Source organism: Trichosurus vulpecula, chromosome 7, assembly GCF_011100635.1.
Source record: "Trichosurus vulpecula isolate mTriVul1 chromosome 7, mTriVul1.pri, whole genome shotgun sequence".
Classification (NCBI taxonomy): domain Eukaryota; kingdom Metazoa; phylum Chordata; class Mammalia; order Diprotodontia; family Phalangeridae; genus Trichosurus; species Trichosurus vulpecula.
In genome coordinates, this window is record NC_050579.1 from 248724860 (window position 1) to 248744541 (window position 19682).

The window sequence follows — 19682 nt, forward strand, 5'->3', positions numbered from 1 at the left end:
AATGAAGAGTTATCGATGTCTTGTGAACAAGAGGAAGCTTGGGTGGTACTGTGGATATAATGCTGGACTTGGAATCATGAAAACTTGAGTTCAAATCTTGCTTCAGACGCTTGCTTAGCTATGTGACCCTGGGTAAGTCATTTAACTTTGCCTCTGTTTCCTCATCTGTAAAACGGACATAACAACAACACAGCATTGACGAAATGAGATCATATGTACTTTGAAAACTTTAAAGCATTAGATAAATGCTAGGGATTATTTTTATGAATTTGAGGGTAAGCTTGGAGAAGAAATAGTACTAGTAGAGGGGGAGGGTAAGATTGTATGCTTTAGCTATGACATCATAATCATATGTAAGGGTATGAGCAGAGTATTAGGTTCCACCAGGTATTTAATGGCCATTCCCAGGTTGAGCATGGTTATATATTGTGTATTTTGGGGGGTTTACCAATGGACTAACTGGACGTTGAGTGAAGCTCTGGCCAAGTACAACATATGCGGAGCTAGGTAAGAATGGTTAAGGCCATTCTAAAAGGAAACTGGAACCCATGAGACACATTTTGGAAAAATATGGTTGATGTCACCATGAGGCCAAGCCATAGAAAGGGTCATGGGTAACTAAATAGCTAGTCTATGAAATCACAAAATCACGGAATCTCAGAGCTGGAAGAGACCTCAGGGACACCATTCAGTCCAGTCTGTCTGTGACTAAGGAGGCCATCTACAAAATGGCCTATAAGCATTCACCCCACCTTTCCTTGAAGTCATCTACTGAGGCAGCCTTAGATTCCTCTAGTCCTATGATGCTTTTTTCTTACATCCAACCCAAATCCATCTCTGAATCTTCCTCTCATTGCTCCTAGTTCTCCCTGACCTCCTCCAGTGAAGCTCAGACAACACCCAGAGTCTGTACTGGGCAGTCATTTTTGATAACATTCTGAGTATGCTTGTCCCCTCTTATATAAATATGTTCCCCTTAAGCTTCCTCTTGTAAATAAATTCTTTCTACATTCACTATGTCTTGGCTGTGAAGGACAAGGAGGGAGCCTGGGAAGGGGGCTGAAACAAGAGACATCCAAAAGATAACAGTAGAAGCTAGGGTGAGAGATTCTAGAGGGCAGCGCTTCAGGCTTGAGATTGTTCTGGGCTTTAAGCCAGGAGAGTAGAAGCAACTGGGGACAGATTCTCTCTTGGGATAGGCCTACAGGGAAGCTGTGGTTTGGGTAAATTCCCTTACATACCACCACTTCTTTTCTCCACATAGCTCCATACCCATTTCTGTAAGCTCTTCTTCAATGTTGGGCTTGATTCTCTTGTGTGAAACCTTCCCAGGCCCTTAAAAAAGCATAGCGCAATCACTAAAGTTGTTCAGTAACTTGAAGACAGTTAGAAAAGTTGTCCACATCATCTTTCTCTTCTCTAAACAGAATAATTCCAGTTCTTTCAGTCTCTTCTCATAGGCTTGAGTCTTCAGGACTTTCCCTATATCTATGTCTTTCCTCTGGCCACATTGCCCATATTTCTCATGCTACCAAAAGCAGAGTTGGCTGGAGAGCTCAAGGGTGTGTTCGGATGAGCATTCTCTCCTGTTCCTTTCCACCTCTTCCTTCCTCTGGATTTCCTCAATGTTGATTGTGATCCAGAGAACCAAATGGGATTTCTTTGACCAAGTTCGCTTATGGAAAATACTGCTTCTCTCCCCAAGCACCCTCAGCCTTGGCCAGGGGAGGGGAACCTGTGGCCTGGAGGCCACATGTGGCCTCAAGGCAGCAGGTTCCCCACCTCTGGCCCAGAATATCTCAATAATTACATCTAACACAAATTCTAGTACATTCAAAAGGAAGGGGGATGAGGTTAGGGTTAGGAATGTCATAAAATCATAGACTGGAAGCTGGCCAGAGGCCATGGAGTAGAACCACCTCATTTTACAGATTAGGAAATTGAGATTCAGGCTGACTTGCCCAAGGTCACATAGCTAAGCTAATCTTAGCATCACAGACATTGAGCTGAAAAGGTCTTTAAAGGCCTAACCTCCTCATTTTATAGAAACTGAGGGCCAGAGTAGGCTTGCTCAAGGTGGCACAGGTAACTAGTGGAACCAGAATTTGAATTCAGGTTGTTTGACTCTTCACAATACCACGTTGTTGTCTCCTCTAGAGAAAAGCAATAGCGACCATATGGTAAGTTCCTGGGATACTCCCCTGTCGGTAAATCCATTAGCCAGGCTTGGTGGTCAGCTCTGGGGATACAAAGACACTCCCTAGTTCCCCAGAATCTTCCCTGAAAGAAACACATATTGGAACCTAGATCATCCTGCCCCTTGACCTCAAAACCCTATGACTGTCCAGGGAAGGGATCAAACTTTGGGATATGTAAGAAAATATTTCCACCTGACCTTAGGAAGCCCATAGGAGCAACAAGTAGAAATGTAAATAGGACATTGGTGGGAATGTCAGCAGTGACCTGTCAGGGAACCAACATCTCCCTTCCCTTCATAGAACCACAGAATGTCGGAGCTAGAAGGAAACTAAGAGGTTCATCTAGTCCAACCCTTTCATCTTACAGAGAGAGAAATTGAAACCCAGAGACAAGTGAATTGCCCAAGGTCACACAGCAAGATAGTGAGTCCTTTGGGAATCAGTTTACCCAGTTAGTTGAACCGAGTGGATGGGGGTGAATTCAAGGACCAATGAAACAGAATGGGAACAGGCAGTTTCAGTCAAATAATAGGGAGGAAAGGGGGCTGGTCCAGGTCAGAAGAAGTGACCCAGGCTACTCGATACTCAGTTGATTAGTGAATGATAGTCTATTCACCTAAGTGAAAGAAGAAACAGGAGAGAACCTGTATGATTTGTCTTTTTTCCAGTAGAATAGCAGCAGCAGCTCATACTCCCCATTCAATGGCCTGATCATTTGGGGAGATATTCTGATTATGGAAGGCCATCCCTGCCTACTCACCTCCTCTTTTTTTCTTTTTTGTCCAGTAAAGTCATGGTATTATTTCCAGTTCCTGCTCATCCCTACCCTCCAACATGCCATTGAATTGGAATCAGGGCTACAACCTGTATCCTTCAATCAGGTAAACTGAGTTAGGAGAGACTAGTTTCACAGTTCATACAGAGCTGAGACTCAGATATCCCAGCTCCTAGGCTTAGGCTCTTAATATCTGGTGAGGTAATGCTGTACAACACCCCCTCTTCCTCCAGCCCTCTTGTTCCATCAGCCCAGCTGGGCTCGGCAGGAGGGAAAATTGCCTGGGAAAGGCCTAAGAGCAAGTCCAGACCTCTGTCCCACTCCCTTAAGGCCTGAATGTAGCGTGGGACAATAGGTTCCCACTGCACAACTGTAGCTCCTACTCTCCCAGATGCTTGAGGACTCCTGAGGGCCCCTCCTCTGCATATGGAGGGAAGGAGATTTCAGCTGTTCCTCTCAGGATCTCTAATTCAGGGACTGGTGCCTTGGAATATCCATGTCCCCCCAGACACCCCTTACATTCACTCTATAGCTGGACGTTTGCCAGAGGTTTTACAGCTAAGTGCAATTTGCGCTGGGAAAGTAGAGAGTTCACTATTTCAGACCAAATGTAAACCAGACTTATCATATCCTTCCCCTTACCCCATGTGCCTCAGCCAATAGAAAACTTCCCAAGCCCTACCCCATTAGATACTTTTCCCATTATAGCAACCATGATTCTGTCATTTATCTTGATTGGATACATTTATCTTTCCCATTCCATACAGAATGAAAGGATCTCGATTTAAGATAGATATGCTGACCTGTGTGGCTATGAAAAAGGTTAAGCACATAGGCTGCTATAAAAATGACCATTATCATAGGTATTCACCAAAGTTCTGTCCCCAGAACCTCTGCTCTTCTTTCTCTGTATTCTTTTCTTCTCTGGGCATCGGACTAACTCCCATGGGTTCAAATATCATCCCTATGCAGATGACTCCCAGATCTATTTATCTAACTCTATTCTTTCTTCAGGCTCCAGTCCTGCTTGAATGGATATACCATAGGCAACTCAGAATCAGATATGCAAAATGGAGCCCCATCATCTTCTCCATTCAACCTGTGTTTCCTCTGAACTTTCCCGTTTCTCTTGTGAGTACTTTCCAGGAATCCAGTTAATTTCCAAGTCATCTTTTATAGTTTCTTCTCCCTCACACCATCCCCCCATGACAATCCATTTTCAAGCATTATCAATTGTATATCCATAACATTTCTTGTGTCTTTCCCTTTTTTCCTTTTGCTCTTTCCTCGAGACTCTAGTTCAAGCCCTAGTTCATCACCCTTTGTAATAGCTCCCTGATTGGTCCTCCCAGATTCCAGTCTCTCCTCTCTCCTATCTATCCTTCACACAGCCAACAAAATAATGTTAAGGCACAGATCTGAGCACAGATCTGACTCAAAAATCTTCATTGACTCCCTATGGCCACTAGGACAGAACACCAACTCCAGGGTCTCCTATTGCATCCTGGGCCATCTCTAGTCATCCTGATGAATATCTGGCCACTGGACCTAGATGGCTCTGGAGGAGAAAGTGAGGCTGGTGACCTTGTACAGCCCTCCCTCCCTCCCTCAAATAAAAGTCAACTGCAAGTCATGTCATCATTTCCCTGATGTCATGGTCCTCTTCGAGAACAAAGGACAAACACAAAGTCCTTTACAGTTTGACTTTAAACCACCATTACTAACTTAGAGCCTATTACTTCCCCTTCATGCCCTCTCCATTTCAGACAAATTAAACTACTAGCTAATTCCAAGACTGTACTTTTGTCTTCCAGCCCAGTACCTCTACTCAGGTTGACACCATGCACAGAACAAAGGTCCTCCCTGCAGTTACCTCTCAAAATCGTTATCTTTGAGGTTTAGCTAATTCAAGATACCACCTTTTAGTGGAAGCCTCTCCAGCTCCACCTCATATTGCCTCGTATTCACTTATCTGAGTACCATAAGGGCTGTTTCGTTTTTCTCTTTGTATTCTGAGCACCCCAGCCCATGCCTGGCATTGTAGGGTTTTAATAAGTGCTTGGCAAAAGAATGCTGTTGTTAAATACAGCCTCCCTCTCCCCACAACCATAGCACATGAGCAATTGAAGGAAGGAACTTGCATTTTCATCTTTGTATTGTAGCACAGTGCTTTAATGTTTGTTTAATCGAACATAACAGGCGCTTCATAAATGTTTGTTTAATTGAAATAGTGCATCCCACTCCTAACATTAAATCGTATGCCCCTGGGGAAGTCACCTTACCTCTATAGGTCTGTTTCCTCATCTATAAAATGAAGGACTTGAGGGACAATGCAGAGAGTGCTGGACTTGGGAGTCAAGAAAAACTGAGTTCAAATCCTGACTCAGACACTTGATAGCCATGTGACCCTGGGAAAGTCACTTAGTTCTTAGCCTTTGTTTCTTCTTTGGTAAAATGAGGGGGAAGTGGGGTTATACTAGATAGCCTCTAATGTCCCTTCCAGTTCTTAAGTCTATGACTCTATATGTGTATAAAAGATATTCAATATTTATCAGATCATGGCAAAAACTGGTTGGACACTGGAAAATGTCATCTTTTTCCACTAGGAACTGTCTCAAAACCAATCCAGGTAATACCTTGTTCACACCCCCACACACACACCATTGCCATTCCATACTCTGAAGTGAGCAGCTAGGATTCCTTTCATCACTTGATCTTTCCCCAGTACTGGGACATCCATTTTCTGTCTTGCTTACCTTTGGTAGTTCATAAGAGGATTGCTATTCCCAACTTGTCCCCTACCCCAAGGAGCATTTCCTAATTCCATGCTGTAATGGAAAAAGCATTAAAAAGCAATTACATCCCCAGTGACTAAGTGGTCAAAGGCTATGAAATACAATTCTCAAAAGAAGAATTGCAAACTATGAGCCATATGAAAGAATGCTCCAAACCACTAAAAACAAGAGAAATGAAAAATCAAAACAACTCTGAGGTTTTGCCTCACATCCAACAAATGTGCAAAGAATAGATGATATGGGAATAGTCAAACGTTTGGGGTCTGAAAAGGCAGGTTTGCTAATACACTATTATAACATACACTGTTGGTAGAGCTGTTGATAGCAATTTTGAATTATACTTTAAAAAGTGACTAAAATGTCCATAGTCTTTAGTACAAGCACAGGTCTACTCAACAAACTCCAGGGACTCCCTATCACCTCCAGGATGAAGTATAAAATCCTCTGTTTGGCATTCAAAGCCCTTCAGAACCAACTCCCCGCCCCCACCTGCTTTCATGTACTCTTTGATCCAGACACCCTGGCCTCCTTGCGGTTCCTCAAAACAGACATTCTATCATCAGATTCCAGGCATTTTCACTGGAATATATGGAATGTTCTGCTTCCTCATACCTGCCTCCTGCCTTGGTTTCCTTCAAGTCCCAGACAAACTCTCACCTTCTTCAGTAAGCCTTCCCCAATCTCTCTTAATTCTAATATCATTCCTTTGTTGATTATTTCCTCTTTATCCTGCTTATAGCTTGTTTGTATCTAATTTCCCCCATTACGATCGTGAAGTCCTTGTGAGTGACTATCTTTTGCCTTTCTTTGCAGCTCCGCCACTTAGCACAGTCCCTGGCACATAGTAGGTGCTTTATAACTGTGAAACACATCTTAAAAGACCAAAAGAAAGGTCCCACACATATCGAAATATAAATAGTAGCACTTGTTTTTGTGGTAACAAAGAAGCGGAAACAAAGTAGATGCTCACCAATTAGGGAACGCCTAAACAAGCTGTGGTATGTGACTACAAGGAGTATGATTACATCATCAGAAATGACAAATATGGAATTTAGTAATAAGCATAACTAGAAAAAAATATACCCAAAGAGTACAGCAGCTTAAAAAGAATGAACATAATGCAACACAGCACTGTAATTATAATGACTGACCTTAGCCATGGAAGAAAGTTGTAAAAATGTATCTTTCCTCCCTTTATTGCAGAGGTGGGAAGCTGTAGGTATGGAATAGTGCATACTTTCAGACAGAGAGAATGTATTTTTTTTGCTGAACTGCTTTTTTGTGTTTCTTTTTAAACCTTTGTTACAAGAGATGGCTTTCTGAGGCGGATAGTGTGGCAGTATCTGCAATCAGGAAGATTTGAGTTCAAATGCTGCCTTAGAAACTTACTATTTCTTACTGTTACTTAGCTGTGTGACCCTGGGTGAAATCTTTGACTTTCTCAGTTTCCTGAGCTATAAAAGGGGAAGAATATTAGCTTCCGCCCCCCAGGATTGTTGGGACAATCAAGAGATAATATTTATGAAGTGTTTAGCCCAGTGCCTGTGTTGTTTAGTCATTTCAGTCACGTCCAACTCGCTGTGACCCATTTGGGGCTTTCATGGCAAAGATACTGGAGTGACTTGCCATTTCCTTCTCCAGCTCATTTTACAGATGAGAAAACTGAGGCAAACAAGGTTAAGTGACTTAACCAGGGTCACACAGTAAGTGTGTTTGAAGCCAGATTTGAAATCAGGAACATGAGTTTTCCTGACTCCAGCCCCAGTGCTCTATCCACTGCCCCTGTGCACAGAGTAGACATTTAATAAATTCTCCTCTCCTCTCTTCTCCTTTTCTTTCCTTGTATAAGAGGGAAGGAAAGATATATTTAAAAATAAAGATGATGTTAAAGCAAAAAATAACCACCTCCAAACCCTATTGAGGGACAGTGCAGAGAGTGCTGGACTTGGAGTCAAGAAAAACTGAGTTCAAATCCCACCTCAGACACTTGATAACTGTGTGACCCTGGGGAAGTCACTTAGTTCTTAGCCTTTGTGTCTTCTTTGGTAAAATGAGGGGGCAGGAGGTTATACTAGATAGCCTGTAATGCCCCTTCCAATTCTTAAGTCTATGACTCTACATGTATATAAAAGATATTCAAATGTCCCTTCCAGTTCTTAAGTCCATGACTCTACATGTGTATAAAAGATATTCAATATTTACCAGATCATGGCAAAAACTGGTTGGACACTGGAAAATGTTGTCTTTTCCCACCAGGAACTGTCTCAAAACCAATCCAGGTAATACCTTGTTCAACCCCCATTGCCACTACATACTTGGCAGGAAGGATGGTGAGGAGGGGGTAAGTCACTGATACAAGGTTTATTCTAAGTAAAATATTGGCTGCAAAGGCATTTTTCATCAGGTAATACCTACCTTTAATCTCATTAACAATTAACTCTCACACCACCAGAGATAGACCCTTGTGTACAGCGCTGTCAGTCCTGTATCACTTTAAAGAATGCCTTTTGGATCAAACATTTTGATCTTCATCATTTATTCAACAAACATTTACTAAGCCCTTGTTGGGTACAGAACGTCTTAATAAGCACTGGGAGAGATACAAATTTTAGCTAAAACATGGTCCCTGCCCTCATGCCTCTTTTAGTCCATTAAGGTAAGACACAAATCCAGATAACTAATACACACACAGCATTGCACACTAAGTACATTAGAGAGTATTTTGTGAAACCCAAGGGGGAAGGAAGGTTGTTACCAACTGAGAGGATCAGGCTGTCATGCAAGAGAGAGGACTTGAACCAGGATTTAAAGGGTAGATGGAAATTCAATAAATGAAGAAGAGAAGTGAGGAGATCCCAAGCATAAGGACTCAGTGGAGAGAGTGCCAGCCCTGGAATCAGGAGGACCTAAATTCAAATCCAGTCTCAGATATTTAGTAGCTCTGTGACCTTGGATAAATCACTTAACCCTGTTTGCCTCAGTTTCTTCATCTATAAAATGAGCTGGAGAAGGAAAGAGCAAATCACTTGCCAAGAAAACCCCAAATGGGGTCACGAACCTGACTAACTCACCCCTCCAAAAAAAAAAACCAACAAAGTAAAAGGCAAAGGTCTATAAGGACTGCTGTTCCTCTTTCATTCTCAAAGAGGATCAATGACATCAGAAGGGCAATGTCTTGACTTGCAAGTGAACTGGATTTGAGTAAGACAGAGCTGTGCAAAGTCATAAGCCTCAATCTCTCATCCGGAGTCAGCAGAGTCCAGTAGCAAAACGACTGGGGATTGCCCCAAGGCAGTGGGAGACCTAGGCCTTTTTAAGCTAAGGCGTTTCCCAGGTCTCAGTTTGTCTGAGGCAATGCCCACTCGGTAAGGCCTGAACTGAGGCAAAAGATGGCCTAGTTTGCCTTCATTAAAAAATGGACCTGGGACGGAAAAGACCCCCAGAGTTTCCGACCAGAACAGAAAAAATTGCTACTTACACTCACTGTGAGCCAGCAAAACCCAAACAATGAGTAAGAGAGGCTTGGGCTGGGACCTATTATTGGCCAATCAGTGAAAGCCAGCGTGATTTGGGTTTAAAGGTAGCCCAGGAAGGAAGAAACCAGAAGACTGTATAAGCAATGTCAGGTAGCACAATTTTGCTGCAGAATAAGGATTAATATGGGATAAAGTTGCTAAAGCAACCACAAATAACACAGACATATGACATCATCCTTCATCCCACAGATACCAACACACATCTTTCCTATCCATTGTACCTATGCAACATCTCTCATTCCTCATGCCCCCCCACCCTCTTCAGATGCTGACACTACTCTGGTACAGGTCATCTCCTCACCCCCAGACTATTGCATTAGTATTCTGGGTGGTTCATTACCTTTCTGGCAGGTATCCCTACCTTGTCCATCCTCCACTCAGCCGTCAAATTGATCTTTCTAAAAGTACAGGTCCAACCGTGTCACCCCCTTATTCAATATACTCCTGGATGAAATATAAAGTCTTCTGTTTGACTTTTAAAGTCCTTCATAAGGTGGCCCTATCCCACCTTCCTATACTTCACTCCCCTCCATCCACTACAATTCAGTGTCACTGGATTCCTTGCTATTACTCAAACAAGACATTCCATCACCCGACTCCACACATTTTCACTGGCTGTTCCCCATATTGAGAATGCTCTTCCTCCTCCTCTGAACCTCCTGACTTCCTTTAAGTCCCTGCTAAAATCCCCCCTTTTGCAACAAGCCCTTCGTACTCCCCCTTAATGCTAAGGCCTTCCCTCTGTTGAGTATTTCCAATTTATCCTGTCTATATCTTGTTTCTACAGAGTTGTTTTTCATGTTATTTCTCCCATCAGACTGGGACCCCCTTGAGAGCAGGGATTGCTTTTGCCTTTATTGTAGATTTTTTTTGAGCCAATCAAGGTTAAGTGACTTGCCCAGGGTCATACAGCTAGTAAGCGTCTGAGACTGGATTTGAACTCAGGTCCTCCTGACTTCAGGGCTGGTGCTCTATTCACTGCACTATCTCACTGCCCCTTTTGCCTTTCTTCTGTCTCTAGTCTTTAGCATGGTGCCTGGCATGAAACTTAATTAATGCTTGTTGACTTGACCCTGCTCCAAATGCACAGTTCCATACTGTCCCCATCACGGACTCAGTGAGGCTGACATCAGCTGGATATGAAGAAAGGGAGTTCAAGGAGAAATTCATCAGGATAATATAATAAGTTACCTACTCAAAAACTCCTGAGACTGTAAGAAAAAACAGCAAACCATCCTCTTAACCAAGGTGTTTGAGAGTCCTGGGAGGGCCAAAGGCTGCTTCCAAAGATAGGGAGACTCTAAAAAGAGGGGCTTCTGGGCATTCCAGCTATACAACTCTCATCACCATCAAGCAATCAATATTTATCAAGTGCTTACTATGTTCCAGGTTATATACTAAGTAAGATCAACACAAAGAAATGCAAAAGATAGTCTCTGCCCCTGAAGAGTCCAATGGAGGAGACGACATACAAAAATCTATGTACAAACGAGCTATATACAAGACAAACTGTAGATAATCAATAGAGGGAGGGCACTAGAATTAAGAGGAATTGGGAAAGGCTTCTTGTAGAAGGTTGGATTTTAGCTGGGATTTGAACCACCACTTTGAGATGTCCTTTTACCCTTTCTACCTGTCCTCAAAGACCAAATGACCACCCCCTCCCAAAAAACCCCAACAACCTGACAATTAGCCATCTCCTATTGGAGCAACATGTATTACTCAGTACCCATATATTCAGCTCTCAATTATTTGTCTTAATGTTGGAGCAAGAAGGAGGAGGAGGGGACAAACATTCAAACCCTCAAATAAACCAGAAATCAAGAGATTAGGATTTTATATTTTAAGAGTCCAATGGGACTTCAATTCCTCTCATTTTTCAGCAGAGGAAACTGAGGTCAAGAGAGACAAGATGACCTACCCAAATCACACAAGGAACACATGGCAGAGCCAGACTTCAAACCCAGGTTTTTTAGTTCCAAAGGCTACTTACTTCATGGTTACTTGGTTTTACGGAGGATCACAGGCCTTAGGGACCTCAGAGGCCATCTAATCCAATATCTTTATTTTTAAAGAGGATGAAACTGAGGTTAAATGATTTGGGCAAAGTCACACAGGCAGTAAATGTCAGAGACGGGATTTGAACTTTGGTCCTTTAACTCTAGATATGGGTGACTAGGTGGCACCATAGTGCATAGAGCACCGAGCTGGCCTCAGACACTTACTAATTGTGTGACCCTGGAGATATCAATTCACCCTACTTGCCTCAGTTTCCTCATCTATAAAATGAGCTGGAGAAGTAAATGGCAACCCACTCTAGTATCTTTGCCAAGAAAACCCCAAGTGGGGACACGAAGAGTCAGACATGACTGAAATGACCAAACAACAGCCTCTGACTCTAGAGCCAACACTCTTTCCACACTATCTCCTCTCTCTCAGTGAAAAACACTGTTTGTTCTAGCTATTATCAAGGATTAAATTCTCTAGACACAGAGGGACTAACATCAAGGGAAGTGACCCAGAAGTATCCTAAGATATACAGAAAAAGTCACTCCAGGTTTAAAAATAGGCCACCAATAATCTGTATATTACATAACCCATATACTGATATTTAAAAGTTGCTGGCTTTATAAATTCCTCCAGGAGCCCTCCCTTCTCCGGGCAGATAAAAAATAAATTGTTATGTCTTTTCAGAACCTGGGACTTTCACAATACCATTCTCCTAGGTGGACAGTTATAGAGTCCAGGAGGGATGGAGCATTGTTGGCTAGATAAAGGAAGAGATCTACTGAATCAAAAAGACATTAAGGCTTCCCTCCTAGAAGCTCAAACTGATACCAATTAACTAAGTGTTCATGTGAGGCCCTCCCTTAGGCATCACTGATCACCTGCCTTCTATATCCTTCTTTATCCTGGGCTAACCTAATTCTTGGAAAGGAAACAGACCCGAAGGGGAAAGCTTTCAAATTATTCCCTCATGTGGTTCCCTCTCCTTTGCCTTATCCTTCCAACATCTCCCCACCCCCACCCCACCCCCAGCTTCTCTCTCTTGTGGTCTGGTTTATCCATTTTTATATTCCTCATTTTTTTAAAAGGTCACTCCCACCTCCAACCCCCTTCCCCAAGAAGGAACAAACAGCAACATTCTGAGCCCCTAAGCATTCTGTTAAGGGCTTGTCAGGAAGACCAACATCACTCTGGGGTTGTTCTGAGGGAGGGCATCACATCCCATCAGATTTCCATTCTATCCCATCTCATCCTGTGGCCACCAAAAAAACTCTATTGAAAAGACTCTGTATTGTCTTCTCTCCAGTTCACACTCTTCCCACTTTTGTTCCCTCACTGGCTTGGTTCCTTCTTCTCTTCAGTTCACTGACTTGGCCTCAATGCCCCAATCAGCCTGTCCTGTACTAAGGCAGCTCCCATAAAAGCTCATACAGATCCGCTCTGTCCAGTATTTAGAAAACTGTCTCTGTCAGGGATTTGGGGTTTGTTTTCTTAATTAACTGAAAACGCTAACATGGGAGCACAGCAGCTGGTAGGGGCCTGGCCTTGGGCGGCTGCTGTAAAAAAAATTCTTGCTTTGAAATCTGGAACTGTAGTTGTTCCCCCCTCCCCATGCACCACACTGGATGTCAAAACAAACATGGACACCCGATCAGGTGGTGCAGAAACTGGAGCGGACTCAGATTACAAAGCAAGGGATAGATTTAGCTGCAGGACACTCATGAACCCAGACATATGGTAAGGTTGTGCTTTCTCTGAATGGCATGGCCACTGCTGGGGTTCAGGGCCTAGGAGGAAAGGCACACTGGAATGGAGGCAACATTCATCGGAGTCTCCCTTGAAGGGTGTTTCCAGCCCTACATGTGCCCATACCTTGTCCCATGTCAGGTATTCAAAGCAGTAGCAAGGAAGAGGAAGAATGAATGAGGAAGAGGAGGAGGAGGCAAAAACCATGTAACATTAATGTCTGGGGCATGAATTAAATTTCCTACCACCTCCATTCCCATGACAAGGTAGTTCTCCGTTAGCCTGTTTTCAGGCATGGAGAATGGTTGGGTGTGGGGCCTGGAGAGAAATCTGAATCTGGAGGGAGTGTTGGCTCTAAGTACAGTGGCATCAAGTGGTGTGTCCACAGCCAAGACAACTCAAGGAGTGGCTGGGCTTTGTAATAAATATTGCTTTTCTTGGTTTTCAGCTCAAAGACTAATCTAGCTGCTCATTCTACTTGACCCCTGGGACTGGAAGGAGAGGCTGGTGGTTCAGTGGCAACCAGAGAATCACAGATATTAGGGGAAAGTCACCTACATTGTTCTTTGACCTGTCCTATTCTCCCTGGGGTAAACTCCCACTTTTGCCCAGACTGTTCCACACCAAGAGGTGCTATGACTCACAGAGTAAAACAGGGAGGAGTTGGGGCTAGAACTCAGGGCCCCTGATTCATAGTTCCTTCTGCTATCCTCACTTAAACTGACTGCTCCATTCAGACTTCGTAGGCAGGGAGCATCTCATGCCTGAAGAGTGGGAGATAGGGTGTCTCAAGAAGTTTGCCTCATACCCTCCCCTGTTCTTCCCTTAATTTTCCCAGTCATTACCTCTTTACCTACCGTTCTAAATATAGCCCCCTATACTCTGTAAGAACAGCAAAGCAGTCGCTGCTTGCCCGGGGTGAGATCAGGGTAAACCACCCTTCCCGCAGCCAGCTAAATACATTCTCAGAATGACTGGCTATTAGAGCGCCTGAGAGCTGAGGTCACTAGCGCTCCTTCCCCTCATGCAAAAGTCAAACGGGGTAAACTGTTCCCCAAGTTACTCCGACACGTGTGTTTTGAGGGTGGGTGGAGGGAGCATGCCCAAGCAGCAGTATGAGGAGGGGTAGGGAAGGTTGAGAGATCATATTCTCCCTGGTGTATCAGTGACCCAGAGATCTTCCTCACAGATCTCATCTCCCTAGTTTCCACAGCCTGGAATTAGAGAGCTCCTCACACCTCCTTAGGACACTGAAGCATTGCTCCCAGATGGGGAGTAGGGGACCTCTACGCTTTATTGCCCTTCGCTAGAAATAGTTCTCGCACTTGGCCACAACTTACTAAGTTCAGTGCCCGTATTAAAACTTAGGTCCCTGGTTCAAATGAGCCATACCTCCCTCTTCCTGGCATGGGGAGTCAGCAATGGGGGAGGGGGTAGGAGGGGGGACGGGAAGGGGGGATTTGTCTGCCCTCTCAAGCCCTGGGAGGAGAACTGGCATTCAAGCTCCCTAACCGGACTGAAACTCCGGTCTCCCCAGCTGCTCACCCTTCCAGCCTCACTCCTCAAAACAGCAAAATACATCCAGCCCCCAATAGTTTCTCAAACCACTGCTCTCACTGCCCAAATTTCCTTCTCCCAGGCTACAGAAATAAAGCTGTCTTTCCTAATTTCTCTTCACCGCCTTAAGAAACCCTCTGTGCTTCATTCTCCACCCCTACCCGCCCCCCCCCGCCCCTGCACACACACTCCCAACACGCATACACACTTTACAACTACGGTCCCGGCACCTCAATACTTAATTCCCTGTGTTGATGCTGGAAGTCACTCTTAGTGGGGTAATCAGGAGCTCCAAGCACCAGATTACTCCCCTGCTCCCGATGTCCCCAAATTTCCAGTCCCCTGCGAAAGCCCTGCTCCCCCATTAATTTGCCGGCCTGCACGCCCCCAACCCCGACACTGACACCCTTTTACTAAGAGAAAGGCTTGCTGTCTGCAGAGATGATGAACGGGCAAAACCTGAAATCTTCCACTCCGGGAAGAGAAGGAGGATGCAACTTGGGGTTTTCACTTACCAAGTTCATCCAGCTATTTCCCAAGTTTCTTTTTACAGATCCTGAGCTCAGTCTTTAAGAATGGCCATCTTGTGTCCAAGAGCCAGAGCCTGGGGGCGGAAGCTCAGGGCAATAGATCAGGGGTGGGGTAGAGGGGTCCTTCCGAGGGCACTGATGCATGAGGATGTTCTGCTCGGACTCAGGCCTGCTCCCCCCACACAAACTCGCTCCAGCGGCTGCTCCTTGCTCCTTACAGTGTCCCTGCTCTAACCCAGAGCAGCCGGGGGAGGCAGGACTGGCTTGCTACTATGTAAGCTACTGCCTTTCCTTAAAGAGACAGCTCCCCGGAGGGGGCGTGGGGAGAGAGAGAGGAGGAAGGAGGCTCCCTTCTCCAGGGAAAAGGAACAGACTCAGAAAAAGACAGACTCAGAAGGAGCCCTGGCTCTTTCTGCACTCATCACAAGGTAGAAGATTTTGAGGAGCTCTCCTGGTGCGGGGCAACGCTTGGCCACACCTACAGCCTCCTCACCTGCTTCTGTCCAGTAACCTAGGGTGCCCTGTGCCATATCAGCAAACAGCAAATATTTGAACGTCTGCTCTGTGCCCCTACACATAGCACTATGCAAGGGCATTATGGAGTATGTGAAGAATGCCACATGGCCCTTTCCCCCACCTCCCCCCAAAACTTTACATATAAATATGTATGTATGTATGTATACACACATGTATAGTCTAGTTGAGGACATAGGACATGTGTATATATATATATATATATATATATATATATATATATATATCTCCTATGATGTCCAAAATCTTTTTAAAAAACACTTTAAAAATAAACTTTTATTTCTGTCTTTTGTTTTAATATTCTCTGCACCCTTCCCAGCCCTCCAAGACAGGGTTGTCTCATATTGTTAGTGATCGCTTTGTTAAGGTATCCAATCAGAGTTACAAGGAGAGAAGAGAGCATAGCAATGTCCTGAGCATCTAGCAGTAGGCCCACAAACTGGTAAGATAGAAATTTGTTAGGAAGTTGTCTTCCGAAGCATGCTTTTCCCACTCTTGCCCCCAAAACTCATTTCTATTCGCTATTTCCTTTCTCCAACACTTCTTGTTCTGGCCCACTGCCTCTAATTCTGCCCCAAGCCTCTAATTCCTATGGGCATTCTTTTCTTGACCAGTTTCCACTCCTGGCTGTGCTTCTTCCAAGAAGTCCAGCAGGTGAATACCAGTAGTCAGGCAGGAATTATAGAGTGATTTTCACAGCTGGTGTATGTTAAACATTCTGTCTGGGCTGGTCAGCTCAGTTAGTTAAATCACAGGGCTAATGAAGTCAAGGTTATGGGTTAGATCCCCATATGGTCCAGTTACTCTCAAATGGAGGAAAAACTTCTGTTCCACAGACAGCTACAGTTCACAGTCCTAATGCCTGTCATTCACTAGGGGAGTTGGAAAAAGGGTAGGTCATAGAATCCTAGCATCTCAATCTGGAAAGTACCTTTTTTGTTGTTCAGTCGTTTCAGTCATGTCTGACTTTCTGTGACTCCATTTTGGGGTTCTCTTGGTAAAAGATACTGAAGCTGTTTTGCCATGTCCTTCAGCTGATTTTACAGATGAGGAAACCGATGCAAACAGGGTTAAGTAACTTGCCCAAGGTCACACAACTAGTAAGTGTATGAGGCCAGATTTTAACTCGGGAAGATGAGGCTTTCTGATTCCAAGCCCAATTCTCTAACCAAGACATTGTCTAACCTGGACCTCTCATTTTACAGAGGAAGAAACTGAGGCCTTGAGAGAAGAGGTAGTATATCCAAGATCACATTGTTAGCTAATGTCAGTGCAAAGACAAGAACCAGGTCTATTCAATTCTGCTCCAACACACATCTATAACCACTGCTGGAAAAAATACTCAAAGGATACATCCTGGATGGAAGTGGGTCAGAAAGGGACAATTTATTCCTTACAAACTATTTCCTTTTTCACTGCATGCATCAAATCCTAATTTTCCCTGAAAATAATACAAACCAGAGGAAGGTAATTCAATGTCCAACACTCCAAATTGAACCACCTTTTATAGACCAAGACAAGCAATAACCCCTCAAGTGACCTTTTTAATACCATAAAGGGACGATGGGGCTGGAGTCTACAATAGCAAAGCAACGTGTATTTTTTCAAAGACTCTTCAGATTCAGATACTTTCATCTCACTCCAAAAAAACTTCTTTAACTAAGTGTTCACCTGAGAGTGAGAGAGTGGGTAGTGGAGGTTGAGATTTGAGAACAACTCAGCCCTAAGTGAGGATTTGCTCAAGTATTTCAGAATTTCTGGTGAATGTATATAGTCTTCAATGTCTCTGTTTTGAGATTCTGAGGAGGCTTAAGCGTGGAATCCAACCACAGTTGGATCAAAGGTACAATCTCCCTGGTGAAAGAAATCTCCTTAGAAATTGTTCAGATTTTAGTGAGGAATCTGACCCTGGGCCTGTCCAAAGAACAAAAGTTTCCACTAAGGCAACAAGAATGTTAAACATGACTTTTAAAAAAAAAAGCTCAATGAGAAACTGAGACCACGAATATTTGTAAGCTAAAAACCAAAGGTAATTCCCTCATTCTTACCCAGGTACCCTGTTGGGTATTAGAGACAGTGCTAGATATCTTCAGTGTAAACTCAAGCTCATTAAATACTGAATCTAAAATTAAAGGACTACTGCCCTCCCTAGAAACGAGTGGTATCACAGTCTCTGAATCTCTTAAAAGATACCTAGTTCTGTACTTTCATGACAAAGATGCTCTTTTACAAAATGGAAAGCAATGCCTTGAACTATAGCAGGAAGGATTTAGGCTAGACATCAGAAAGAACTTTCTGGCTATGAAGTATATAGAATAGAACTAGGGATACAGGAGAGAGGTATCAACAATGCAACATACCATCAAATGAATGCATTTCAAACTAAGTGTGTAAATGCTGGAAAGATACACAGTAAGGGAGTGCTCAAAATTAGGTAAATTAATCATGGAAGGCTTTTCAGGAGAGGTAGATTTTAAGCAGTTTGCAAAAGGAGAGGAAAAGGATGAGCAGAAAGAAAGGGAAAGGGCATTCTAGGCGGAGAGACAAACTTGAGAAAATGCTCAGAAGCAGACCAGAGTTTGGTGACCAAGAGATGATGAAGAATTTACTGAGCTAGAGAAGACAGTCCAAACTGTGGTATTATATCCATATAAGACTGTTATGTAGTACTAAGAAGAAGCACAATTGCTACTATCCTTGAACTCATGCTAACTATAGATTAGCTTTGACAGAAGAGATCACTGGGTATCATCATAGCTGCCAACACTGTGAGAGAAATGATTATTTCTCTCTTATGTTATAACCAATTATTGAATTAGGACCAAGGATTTTCCCCTTTTCAACTTCTTCATTCAGAAATCAGTCCCTGTAGGTTATGTAGGCATGTTGAAGTGCAAGGCTGATAATGAGAGGGAAAACTCTGATCCCTTCAAAAGGTAAAGAAATTTTAGTTTAGGTGAATTGATGGATTCTGGCCCATTGTATTTTACTCAGATCTAGGAAAAAAGTGATATTCCAAAAATAGAGGACTAACCACTTTGGTTCCCTCCCTAAGAACCTTCAATCATTCCTTCTTGCCGCTAGGGTCAGACACAGGCTTATATTTGTCATGTAAAGTTCACCACAACTTGGTTCCAATCACTACTATAAGAGTGGTCATCTCATAGAGCATTTGCATAGATAGGCCTAAGATCTTGCCATCTCCAATGACATAAAGTGTTCTGGCTAGGCTGTTTCCCATGGAGTGTTGAGCCTGTGTTCCAGACATACTTTTCTGGGACATGCTTTGGCCTTTAGATAAAGGGTATATGCAAAAGAAAAGTTTCTGATTGGTTCCTCAAGTGCTACCTCTCCTTATCCCCTACCACCATAATGGCAGGCTGGATCCAAGTCCACTCCATAGATTTTATTTTTCTTTCTCTAATTTTATTTTCTTAACTACATGTAAAAAAAATTTTAACATTCTTTTTTTTTATTTTGAGCTCTAAATTCTCTCTCTCTCCCATCCTTGAGAAGGCAAGCAATTTAATATAGATTATACATATTAAATTATATGAAGTCATAAAAAATCCATATGATCCCTATTTAAAAAGAAAATGCAAACCAAAACAACAAATAAGAAAAATAAAGAGAGTAAAAGAAAAGAATACTCCAATCTGCATTCTGACACTAGTTCTTTCTCTGGAGGTGGATAGCATTTTTCATTTTAAGTCTTTCAGAATTGTCTTGGATCATTGTATTGCTGAGAAGAGTTAAGTCATTTACAGCTGATCATTGTATAACATTGCCATTACTATGTACAATGTTCTGCTGGTTCTTCTCATTTCATTTCGCATGATTTCATATAAATCTTCCCAGGTTTTTCTGAAACCATTCTGCCTTTTTCTTAAATCATTCTGCTCATCATGTTTCATAGCCCAATAGTATTCCATTACAATCACATACCACAACTTATTCAGCCATTCCCCAATCAATGGACATCCCCTCAATTTCCAATTCTTTGC